Here is a 13,599-nt window from a genome sequence, read left to right as displayed (position 1 = left end):
TATTAAAGGAAAAATCATATTATTTGATTAATATTAGTCATAAATTAATTAGGAATTAATTTGGTGACTAAAAGAGATTAACTGAATAAAGGGGCTTAAATTGTCAAATGTGTGATAGTTGAGTTTTGGGAGACGAAACCTAATGGACTAAGGGGGGACGAAATTATGATGGGGATCCATCATATTTTCGTCCATAGGCCCTATTCCAGAAGGTTCCGTGGGCTGCTTGGTGACTAAGCTGTCCATTAGGATTTAGACTGAAACTCTAGCAGTCTACAGTATAAATAGAGGCCCTTGGTTGCAATTTTCGGTACTTGACTCCAAGAGAAACCCTAGGGCTGATTTTTAGCATCCTTCCTCCTCTCTCATACTAGCCTTCTTGCTTGTGTAGTGTTTGTAAGCCATTAGAGGAGTGACACTTGTGACTCTAAGCTCAATATCAAGAAGAATCAAAGGATTTCAAGCCAATTGAAAGAGGTGATCACTTAGATCTGTTCTTATAGTGTTAATTTCGAATTATACATGCTAGATCTAGGGTTACAAGTCTTGGATGAATTACATGTACAACAGATAAGCCTAGATCCAAGCTTTAGGGTTTTGCATGAGCATATAGGATGTTCTTTTGCATTAAAATCATCATCTATACTCTTCACTTTCTTGGAAATGGCTTCACAATCACACAAGTGCTCTTTAATGACCTCCAAAGCTCCAAGAACACTCAAGGGAGGGTTAGGTTTTCTTTGTGGCTGTATGAAGATGAGAGGGAGGCCGATAATTAGGGTGTTATGTTCTTTATATAGTGGCATGCTCTAAAAATTAGGGTTTAGGGTCTCTGAGAGTACGTTGGAAGTACTCCTCCCCATACCTGCGATCATTTACTGTACCACACTGTACGTACCCAGCCGGACACATGAATGTTTCTCATGCATGCATGGGACTTGGTTGCCAAACATTTCCATTAGGGACCATTTATGCCAAATGCTTTAAAGTGCAATAACTTCTTCATTCTAATCCATTTCCAACGAACTTTATATCCACGAAAAGGTGGCAAGAATTCCTACGCTCCTAACTACACACCCAAGCCTAAAACCTTCCAAATAAGTCTCGGGACCCTAAAAGACCGAACTGCTCATACCCTAGGCCTCCGAGACCGCCACAAAGTGCTTTTCAAAACGAGGTGTTACATGTTGATTCCTTCTACATTATTCCAAATGTTACCTAAATGACTAGTTTCTACACTACAACTACGTTTCACAATTGAACCACAACCTTCTGATGAACTTGAAGAACTGTGGCGAAGCACATTGCTTTGTAAGGCGTCTCTTCTTGCTGCTAAAGGGTTTGTAACTGACAGGTGGCGAGTCACGGTTGCGCCAAGTAAGACAGACTCTACAACTGCATAACTTATACAATGTCCAACATATATATATATATATATATATATATATATATATATACATACATATATATATATACCAAGAATTATAACAGCAGCTGATGTGATACCTCCAAGCCAATTTGACTCCTTTGTTGTTAAGCTATACAATATATATAATACATAAGAAGTACAAGAAGTGACCTGAGATAAAGAATCCCGAGATGTGACACCCTGAAAGAGTTATTACTTCTGTTAGTGAAAATATGTCACAAGATTCGCAGAGATGAAATATTGATTGTGAAAAGACCATGTAAATGTATGAATTGATGCTATTTTTATAAGAAAGATTGGAAAATGAACAAAGGGTACTTGCCTTCTAGATTTTCTTGGATATAAGTCATTTGGATCTGGTGGTTCTGGCAAACATGCAACTGGTCCCACTTCATTACAGTCAGAATAAGCAAATTTGTATGCAATTCTATGATATTCATCAACATCCAAACCATTTCCTATAATGATTTGAGCACACAATGAAGAATAAGCAAACACGAGAGAAAAAAGAATATGTTATAGGTCATAAGTGAAGACTTTTTTAGTAGAAAAAGAAGCGTTAGGATCGACTGATATGTCATGCTAATTATCCTCTTTTCGACCATAATCACAATTTATTCTATTGATATCGGCCAAAATCTACCCTAATTTTAAAGGTGTGATGATTGAGCATGCTAATCATCTAGTTGAAAGTACTTTTTTAGTAAATGAGAATACACAAGAGGTATCTCCGATTACCATTCCATCAGAGGATCAGTTTATCAGGAGAGATAGACTTACTTCTCAAACGATCATACCCACCAAGATTCCAACATAATTTAGGATGAGAGCGCATAACCTAGTGCGGGAGAGCAACAATTGACGCTAATAATTGACATTGTGGACTTTTTCTTCCCCTGCAATCTCATGGAGATCGAATTCAATGTATAGGAAGTCCGATTGGCAATTAAGTGAGAGACAATAACAAATCTGTCCCTTGATCTCAAGCCAACACCGACACACGAGTGAAGAATGTGTCGATTGCCTAGTCCACAATTAAGAGAGGATTCGATGGTGGCAGTGAGTCGATACATTTTTTTGATGAGAAACATAATAAAAAAGATATAAACAAAGCGCATATCTATGAGAGGCGATACCTTGAACCAAGAAAACCCTAAATCGCTATGAGATAGGAGAGACGACGCCTAAATCGATTTTTTTGAGAAGCACTGAGCACAACACTAAATCGTTGAGGAGTCGCAGTCGCATGCGAGGAGAGGTAAGCCTGAGGTTGTTGGCGAGGTGAGGTGGGACAGAAGTTGCCGACTAGGTTACGTGATGCTAATCCGGTCGTCGATTGCAAAGCGCTCGTGTGGAAAGGAAAATGGTTTTGAATGATCAAAGTTTTTTAATTGTTCTTAAAAAATTCCCTAGATCTAATAGTCCTTGTGATTCGATTTTGTGATAAGTTAAATGCGCGTTTGGTAAATTTTATAAAGAGACATTTGTAGAGGACATACACGTAAGATAAAGTGCCTCCGTATTTTTTTTGTTGGACACTAATTTAAGGCACGCACAGATGTATTTCCTCTATCCTTGAAATTTTGGTAAGCTGACATTATTATTTTGGTCACTCAAAAATGTGTATCGTAAATCACTGCATGTCATTATTCGCATTCCATTAAAGGGTTGTTTTCTAGTAATGTCTTTTATCACTTCTTAGTATCCCCATCATTTGCGAGCATTTAGAGAGATATTGTTGGATCATGGAAATGCTCTACTAATCATGATTGATAGTTAGGTTATTTTATTCCCTTTATTGTATTGTATGGTTTCTTTCTCCTTATATATAGAGAGAGAGTTGGTCATGTAAAAATGTAAGAGTGCACTACAATGTAGTTTTCTAGAGAGTGAAAGTTTGGTGGGGTCTCTCTCACCAAGGGAGAGTTATCTCTCCTAACCCATGTTCTTGTATTGTAATATGGTATCTCTCTTTATAGTAAAATCATGGATTTACTCATCATATGTTCTTCATTTTTTTTTTATGATAGTTAAATCTCAAGATGTTCTTATTCCGCACAAACCAATCGTCAAATGGGTTACAACAATGTTAGTGCTCGGAACAAACCACCAAGGTTAAAGGTATTCCAAAATATAATTTGGGTACCTAGGATAGGTGGAGTAAGAGATCTTCTTATGTAAGAGTCTCACAAGACCATGTACTCTATTCATCCTGGAAACACAAAGATGTATATGGATCTGAAACCATATTACTGGTGGCCAACGATGAAGCTTGATATTGCTAAGTATGTGGTTGAATATGTAACATGTGCTAGAGTTAAGCCACAACATTATAAATTGTATGGGAATATGGAACCTTTACTAGTACCCATGGGTAAATGGGAAGACATCACCATGGATTTTGTGACCAAATTGTCAAGAAAAAAGAATGGCCATGACATGATTTAGGTGATTATGGATAAATTCACAAAGAGTGCACACTTTATAGCATCAAATGAGAGATGGTCTTTGAAAAATCTTGTTAAATATTATGTAAAAGAGATAGTGAAAGCTCACGTTGCTCCCTTGATAATTGTGTCAGACCGTAGCAACCATTTTACTTCTTGATTTTGGCAAAGTTTAAATGAAGAGATGCGCACAAAACTGTGTTTGACTATTGCTTATTATCCACATGTTGATAGTCAAAGCGAAAGGATGATTCGAATACTTGAAGATATGTTAAGAGATTGTACTCCGGAGTTTGTGCGTAACTAGGATGATCATCTACCATTGGTGGAATTTTCCTAAAAGAATAGTTTCCATTCGAGGATTAAGATGGCACCTTATCAATCATGATATGAAAATAAGTGTCGTATGTTGTCCTGTTGGCTTGAAGATGGAGAGAAGCAGTTTATCGGTCCTAAGATTGTCCATCTAACTATACAAAAGTTGAAAGTAATTAGAGAAAGGATGCTAGTAGCTCAGAACCGTCAGAAGAACTATGCGGATACGAAGCGACAACCGTCTGAACTCGGAGACCAAGTTTTTCATAAAATCTCTCCATAGAAAGAACTTATAATATTCGTAAATTAGGGGAAGATAAGTCCAAGATTTATAGGACCATTCAAAGTTCTTTAGAGAATTGGAAACCAAGCTTACAAGATAGAGTTGATAGAAGAACTAGAAGGTATTCATAACACTTTTCATGTGTGTTATTTGAGGAAGTTCACGGAAGAAGTACCCGATGTGATTCTTCTTTAGGAGATGAGAATAAGAGGTTGATTAAAGAGCCGAAAGTGATTATTGAGCGAAAGATGAAGAAGTTTAGATGTAAGATGGTCAAATTGGTGCTTATGCGATAAAAAATACGGTATGACCAAACCTCACCAGAAAGCGAAATAAAGAGTCTCTATCCATATCTTTTTGTTGATATATGATTCCGAGACGGAATCATCCCAAAGGTGAGATAATTGTTATGCACTCGTTTCTCAACAGAAATTATTAGAATATGCATTCAGCGTTGGTCAACAATTGTAATCATTTGATGAATAAATAAAAGGAAATAGTTTGAATCTATGTGATTTATGTGCTTACATAATGTGTGTATAATATTAGGCGAAAACTCGATAAATAGGGCTAAAAAATATTAAAATAAAATAATAATTAGCATAAATAGCGTTGATGAAAGTAGAAGTTGTCGTAATGAGGATTCCAGCGAGATAAGAAACAATTAAATCTGACTTTGTATGTAAAAGTTATGATCATTTGAAGTTTCACATTCAACCTGATATGGCAACGTGAGTGGTAAATAGTGACTAAAAGATAGGTTGCTTATTAGCCTAAACAATCTAAATAAAAGTCGTAGTAATCGTAAAACCAAAAGTGTACATATAGAGAACACCTAAATCTAACTTCACATGAGGAAGTTATGAGTTTTCGATGTTTTAGCACAATAGTACAGACACAAAAAATCGAATTTTAGATCGGTTGATTGTTTTCCAAAACAATGTAAACAAGAGTTGAACATCTCATTAATAAGAGCCTAACGATATAAACACAGTTGAAAATGGATTTCGTATGTACAAGTTATGAATTTTACACAGTCATTAACATTGTGATCTTTGTGGACTGTTAAATTTAAAATCAGCATACACATAGATATAAAGTATCCAGATGATTAAATGTTATGTGTACCTATTATCTGTATAACTTGATATATGTGTTAAATGAAGTACATGATTTTTACTTGATTTAATCATATATGTATTTTCATATATTTATATAAAATATATTGTGTAGTGATGGGTGATGAAAATGATGAGATGATGATGAGAGGACTTGACTATTGATGAACCAGTCATCTAGCAGAGTATAGATGACAACTACAAACTATTCTTGACAGTCCAGTGGAAATGCTAGTAGGCTCGCAACATGTAGGTTGTAATGAACGTTCTTTTCATTTGATGTAATCTATCCCTCATGGTTGCCTTATTGGCACATATTGCTAATGAAATCCCTAAAGCAGTAATGTCTACTCGTTGCTCATGATGATCCTTAGGATAAGTCCCTTGAGATCAATATTTTATAATCAGTATGTGAGAATAACGGGAATGGATAATATGGTGAATCTTTTGATGTGAACTATATAAATAAAAAAATTAATTATTGTAGGTCGAAAATCGTATGTGTTCATCGGGCCTGCAAGCCTAACACACTAAGTTCCTTTGTGTCGTAGGTAGTGATAAGAAGGCACAGGGTTGATAAGTGATTTGAGGAGTTGTTAGGTCATAGTATAATAAATTGATGTAACATTTATTAAAAAAATTGTATTCTTATGTATCTATATTGATGATGACATCCTAAGGTTTTTATATAACAAAAAACGTTTCTTTCGAAATATTCAAATATTATGTTTTGGGAACAAATTCTGCAAATTAATGAATACTCTGAATTTAAATAAGCATAAGAAAAAGTTTTAAATTGGCTGTAAAAATGGGGATGTCACAGTTGACCCCGATCGCAAACTCTAAACTATCAAGCACCTTATCAACTACCCTTGCCACCCCATCAGTCCCAAGCTACTGTCAATCCGATTGAGCCTCCTCCAATGCGATCCATGATCACCTAAATGGCATCAAACCCCTTTGCCGTCCTTGGTAGCTTTGTGATAAAGTCCATCGTGATCTGTTCCCATTTCCACATGGGAATCTCCAGGGGCTGCAGCTTTCCATGCGGCCTCTGATGTTCGGCCTTGACCATCCTACAGGTCAAGCACCTATCGATGTACTAAGCAATCTCGCACTTTATACACGGCCACAAATAGCTCAAACTCAAATCCTGGTATATCTTGGTGGCCCCCGGGTGAATAGAGAAGTGATACTTATGAGCCTCCTCCATAACCATCTGCCTAACCCCACCAGACATTGGAACCCAAACCCGACCGCATCGGGTCAGTAATCCCCGACTGCCCTGCACGAACCTGGTGTTCTCACCCTTGATCCTCCCCAGCTTTAAATTTCTGGTCGCATGCCCTTTATCTGGGCATCTTTTATCAAAATCACAAGCGGGGAATCCACTGCTATCCTCATACATGTTGCGGGGGTGGAAGACCCAGGACTTGCAGCTCAAAGCATCCGCAACCACATTCACTTTACCATGGTGTTAAAGGATCTCGCAATCGTATTCCTTGACTACGTCCAGCCACCTGCGCTGCCTCATGTTCAGGTTCGGCTGATCCATGATATGTCTCAAGCTCTTATGATCCGTAATAATGGTACAATGGACCCCATAAAGGTAATGTCTCCATATCATGAGGGAGAACACCATGGACCCCAGCTCCAAGTCATGTGTAGTATATCTTGTCTCATGCGGCTTCAGTTGCCGTGATGCGTAGGCTATCACTTGTCCTCTCTGCATGAGGACCACCCCTAAACCTGTGATGGATGCATCACAGAACACCACAAAACCCTCAACCCCCTCTGGGAGTGTCAAGACTGGTGCCTCACACAAACGCTGATGGAGGGTCTCAAACGCCCTCTGCTACTCGAGGCCCCACCGGAAATTCACCCCTTTCCTCGTCAGACAAGTGAGGGGTACTGCAATCTTGGAGAAATCCCGTATGAATCTCCGGTAGTATCCTGCTAATCCTAGAAAGCTCCTAATATCTGAGGGAGATTTCAGGACCTCCCATTGCATAACCGCCTCGATTTTGGCCGGGTCGACCAAACTCCCCTCCTGGTTAACGAGATGTTCGAGAAACTGGACCTATCACAACCAAAACTCCCACTTCGAGAACTTGGTGCACAACCGTTCCCACCTCAGGACTCCCAGCAGCTCTTGCAGATGCTCCTCATGCTGCTCTTGGGTCCTGGAATACACCAAGATATCATCTATAAATACTATGACCGAGCGGTCAAGCATCGGTCTGCAGAACCGATTCATCAGATCCATAAATACTGTTGGCGCGTTGGTGAGCCCAAACGGCATCACCACGAACTCGTAATGTCCATAACAAGTTCGTAATGCGGTCTTCTTGATGTCTTCCTCTCTGACCCTGACCTGATGGTACCCAGATCTCAAATCTATCTTGGAAAACCAAGATGCGCCCTGCAACTGATCGAAGAGATCGTCTATCCTCGGGAGTGGGTAACGGTTCTTCACCGTTAGCTTGTTAAACTCCCGGTAATCAATGCTCATCCGGTGCGAACTATCCTTCTTCCAAACATAGAGAATTGGCGCAACCCATGGAGGACTGCTAGGTCAAATGAATTGCTTGCCCAACAATTCCTGTAGTTGTGATGACAACTCATGCATCTCTGGTGGCGCTGATCGGTACGGCGCCTTGGCGATAGGGGCTGCACCTTGCACCAGATCGATCCTGAACTCGACCTGCCTCTCCGGAGGTATCCCTGTCAACTCTTCCAGAATCACATCTGCAAATTCCCTGACCACTGGTACATCGGAATCCGAGGTCTGGTCCCTGATTCGCGTATCTACCATATACGCTAAATAACCCATGCACCCGTATTGAATGTGCTGTCGAGCCCTGGCAGCTAAACAAAACCCTGATCCTACTCTGGTGCCCTCACCATATATAACCAACTCTCCCCCACTTGGGGTTCGAACCGACTGAGCACTAGTAATCATATAAGCTAAATATAACCATATATGCTAATTAACCCTCACCATATATAACCATATACGCTAAATAACCCATGCACTCGTAATCAACCATAGCACCGAACCGACTGAGCCAATCCATGCCCACAATCACGCACACCTCTCCCATGGGGATCGGAATCAAATCTATCGGAAAAGACACCCTGAAAATCTCCAAGTCACATCCTAGATAAACTAAAGAATCAGAAACCCCGTGTTCGTTGGAAATAGACAATCACAACGGACACTCTAACTCGCCCACTGGCGCACGGAACTCCGTACTAAAAGACTGAGACACGAAGGACCGACTCGCCCCTGAGTCAAATAAAACCAAAGCAGGCAAAGAGTTCACCAAAAACGTACCTAATCACAAATACAACAAATAAGCATACAACAGATAAATAAAACGAGATGAGGATAGAAACATACCAGCCACCACATCCGGTGCTGCTCTAGCCTCCTCCGTCGTGAGATGGAAAGCACGATCCTGAGCCTTTAGAGGCTCTTCCCTAACTGATCTCCCATCCGTGATCCTCAAAGTAGCTGGCGCTGCCGCCTTCACTAGCTTGGCGGCAAGTAGTGGACAGTTGGCCCTCATGTGACCAACCTGATCGTGGTGATAACATAGCCTCATACCCTGAGCTGGGGCGGCCTGGCGACAATCCTTCATGTAATGCCCCTCATTGCCACACTTGTGGCACCCACTACCAGCCCGACATACACCAGAATGACCCTTGACACACTTCCTACACGTGTGACCTTGCTTACCTCTGGTCCTAACATCAACGGTCTTAGGGTGCTTCGGCACCAGCTGCGATAGTGCCGGGGGCAGGCCGCTGCTCCCTTAGTTGCAGCTCAATCTCTAACTCCCGCCGCCTAGTGGCCTCCTGCAGCTTCAGAAGAGTATCACATCGCTGGGTAGACACAAATTGTCGTATATCAGTCTTGAGCATACTCAGATAACGGGTCATCTGAGACTGCTCGGAAGCAAACTCTGGGCAGAACATCGCCCACTCGGTGAACATACGGGTGATCTCTGTCACCGACTCCCCATCCTGTCTCAATCTTAGAAACTCATGTGCCAATCGTTCCTACTCAACCCTCAGAATGTAACGGGTGCGGAACATATCCCTGAACTACTCCTAAGTAACAACAGCTCTGTAATCATCAGTGTAAGATCCAGTCGTAAGTCTCCACCAGTCCTTGGCCCCGGACCTAAGCAGGTTCAGAGCACACCTGACCTTCTGGTCAGCTAGACACGAGCAGGTGAAGAAACACCCCTCCACATCTGAAATTCATCTCATAGCCCTGATGGGATCCTGCATCCCATCAAAAGTAGGGGGCTTCGTGTTATCGAAATCCTTGTACTGAAAACCCCTACCAACTCCTCCTACTGCCATAGATATAGCTGATGCAGCTGCTGTGGTGGCTGTCTCTATGAGGGCTGCATAGCGCTCATCAAAATACTCCACCATGGCGGTCTTAATCTACACGAACATTTCTGACAACTCGAACCGGAACAACGTAGCAACCTCATCGTGCAGGATCGCTCGGATCCTGTCATCAATATCATCTGGCCTCATCTGGCTGATAGTCTCATGTGCTGTCAGCTCCCCCTGTCCACCCTCTCCTGATCCTGATCCTGATCCCGAACCGGATCCAGTCACAAAGCACCTGGTCATCACCATTCTAACATATCACATAATCAAATAATTGTATGGTATTTTGGGGTCTACTTACTGGCTCCGGCTGATCGTACACTTCGCATCCTCTTTTAGTTATTTTGAAAACCATTTAAAAACCATTTTGAAAATCTTACCTTGATTTGAGATTGGGTTCACACAAATGTTCCTCCAATTCACTCAAACCAAGGCTCTAATACCAACTTGTAACATCCAAAATTTCAAACCAATTTAAACTTTTTTAAAACATATCAAGTTCATCAAAACATTACAACTTGTTTTCAAAATATTGATTATCAGAGTTTTTCCCGGAATCATAAACATGATAGGAGGAGTTGTATGATCATGCCTTGGCCTTGCCTCGATCCCCTGAAGTACCTGAAATAATAAACTGAAAGTGTAAGCCCGAAATCTTAGTCAGTTACCCCCAAAATACCGATACACATACAGTCCACATAGCAACATCAATATTAACATATCATATCAATCAACACAAAACATCATGCACTAGGTCCACAGCTTTACAAGCTGGACTACCCCTGGGCCCTGAGTACGAGTCTAGAATGCCTACTGGGACCTCAGCTCGTATCTGGAATGCTCCCGAGTCCTTAGTATGAGTTTGGAATGCCTATCGGGCCCCCAACTCATATCTGGAATACTCTCGGGTTTGTTGGCTACTGCACGGAGTAGTACAACCTCAACCCACCCAAATAACATGTCGACATGTAACATATAAATGCATATACAGGTAATCAATCAGTATCACAGGCGGTCCTACAGATCTACTCGACTAGCATATCAACTGGCATACATTACCGACTCAACTCATCATATCGATAACTACTAGGATATTAAATCCAACGGGCCGACCTTGGTGCCTTAGACCCCTTAGTATAGTGAGAATAACTCACCTTGTAGATGTCAGCTCGGTAAATAAATCACAGTTCTCCGATCACTCGTCAAAGACTCCACCACCTATTACCACATTACAAACATGCTCATAAGTCTTCATCCTCACAGAGTACTTCATAACCTAACTAGCTAACCCTGGTCAAAGTCAAAGTCCTTAGTCAAGGTCAACAGTCCATGTTAACCTTAACTCGTCAAGTAACCTCGACTACTCGTCGAGTTCCTTGAAATCCTTACCCACTCGCCGAGTCATTGGGGTGACTCGTCGAGTTCCCACGATTCTTGATTGAGGACTTATGGCCACCCGTCGAGTTTCCTTCTAGTAACACGGCGATACATACGCATTCCTAACTTGGGGAATACTCATTCGACTCATTGAGTTGTTCATGCAACTCGTCAAGTCTATGGCAATCTTCATCAGACTCGCCAAGTTATTCATCTAAATCGTAGAGCCCATGGCTATATTTGTCTGACTCGCCGAGTTCCTTCACTCCTTAAGCCATACATAACCATTTTAAGTCATGCAAAGGTTCCAAATTACAGATCCAAGCTCCCAGGGCATGCCTTTCACGTAAAGTTGAAAACTTTACGTGCATGCATGGCTAAAAAGGTTCTTAATGCCAAAACTAAGCTCTTAATGGGTTTCATGCACAAGGGGGGCCTCATTCACGACCAAGACAGGAACTTTATGAATCTAGGACTCGGGAAAGGTCCAAATCTGGAGTTACAACTTCAGATCTAGCTCATGTCTTGCAATATCACCTTACTCAAACCATAAAGCCCTATATTTCCACCATATGAGATCTAGAAGGGAAAAGAGATAAAGATGTCGACTTGATACCTTTAATGGGTGCTAACTAAGGTAGATTTCGGATTTCACACTCCTTCCTTACTCCTATCCCCTTGTTCTTCCTCCCACAACCCTTCTTCCAAGCTTACAAAGCACAAGAAAGACACAATACATGGTTAGGGTTTTCTATGAACTCTTACTAAGTGCAAGGAGGCCAAATAGGCTTATGCCTCCATAAATAGAAGGTAGAACGCAGGAATTAGGGTTTCTTCTGCCAGCTCCTACTCGTCGAGTCCCTTTATGGACTCGACGAGTAGGTCATTAAATATGTGGCCCCCCTCGCTGCTACTCGACGAGTAGCACACCCTTAACTCGTCGAGTAGGACTTAAACTAAGGAGATTCTTTCTTAAATCCATACCTGAGAATCGTGGTGTTACATACTATATAAGGCTAACAACCATGCTCTCAATGATAAGTTTCATTTTCGGTTCCCACCATCATCTTCCTATAAAAAGCATATTAACTTGACCATCGGAGTGTCCTCTTGAGATCTTATCCTAGAGTACGGCTGACGATTGTTTTCTCCTTGTGTTCTAGGGCTCAACCGTAGGCGGTAACCTCACTAGATATCCCCTAGGTTACTGCTTCGCATCATTAAACATCTTCATTGTTGTGGGTAGAATTTTTAAATTACAATTTCTTTATATTTAATTTGTGCTAACATCCTAGGTAAGCCCAAGATATTATATTAATAAATATCTTAGACTGTCATCGTGTTTCTTGTGAATTCTTATGCAAGAACTTAACGCTTGACTAGAAAGGAATAGACCAAGTCAAACCACACATGGTCAATGCCTCATTAACATTGAAGACCCTCATAAAAGTTAGGTCAAGTGAGGATCAAGGAAGATCCCAATAATGTTAGAATTATAGTTGTTATTGTTATGTATATAAGATTTAGTTGGTCGACATACACACACACACACACTTCCACTACTACTTCTTCTTTGATTCTCTCAACACTTGAGCACATTTACTTGATTTCTAAGATCGGACATCACTTTGTAACTTTATTTTGATTTAATATAATCCCTAAGGTAGATGATTTCATCACATCCCAAGATTTTATGTAGGAGATCCAAAAAGATTAAGGGCATTCCTCGTAATTCACTATGTTCTTGTCTTTACTTCCATTTACATGTTGTTTAATCAATAACAACAGACTATATTGTTCACTTAATTGTTAGTCTATTTTTGTCGTCAAAACAACTCATATATCTTCTGATATCTTGGTACCTTTTTTAGCATCTTAAACTTTATCACATAAGTCTACTTATTAGATCACTTTGACACTATTTTTGTCCCAAGCACATTCATTTACATCTCAAAGTATTAGACTTTAACTTAGTCATTTTAAGAACATTATTGTTTTCTACCTAGGATCTTGGGAAAAACCAAAATCTTCGGCATATTTCAAGATCATAAGTATTTCAATTTTTAACATCTTATTCCAAATATCACACCACACTTACAATTTGGTTACAAAATTATTCTGTTAATTTACTACCAAAACATTCATCAAGTTCATCATCTAACAAACCCCTAAACTATGTTCATCTTCATCGTGCTTATCCTCTAAAAACCCTAAATC

Source organism: Lactuca saligna, chromosome 7 (assembly GCF_052625555.1).
Source record: "Lactuca saligna cultivar CGN05327 chromosome 7, ASM5262555v1, whole genome shotgun sequence".
NCBI classification, from domain to species: Eukaryota; Viridiplantae; Streptophyta; class Magnoliopsida; order Asterales; family Asteraceae; genus Lactuca; species Lactuca saligna.
This window is presented reverse-complemented; position numbering follows the sequence as displayed.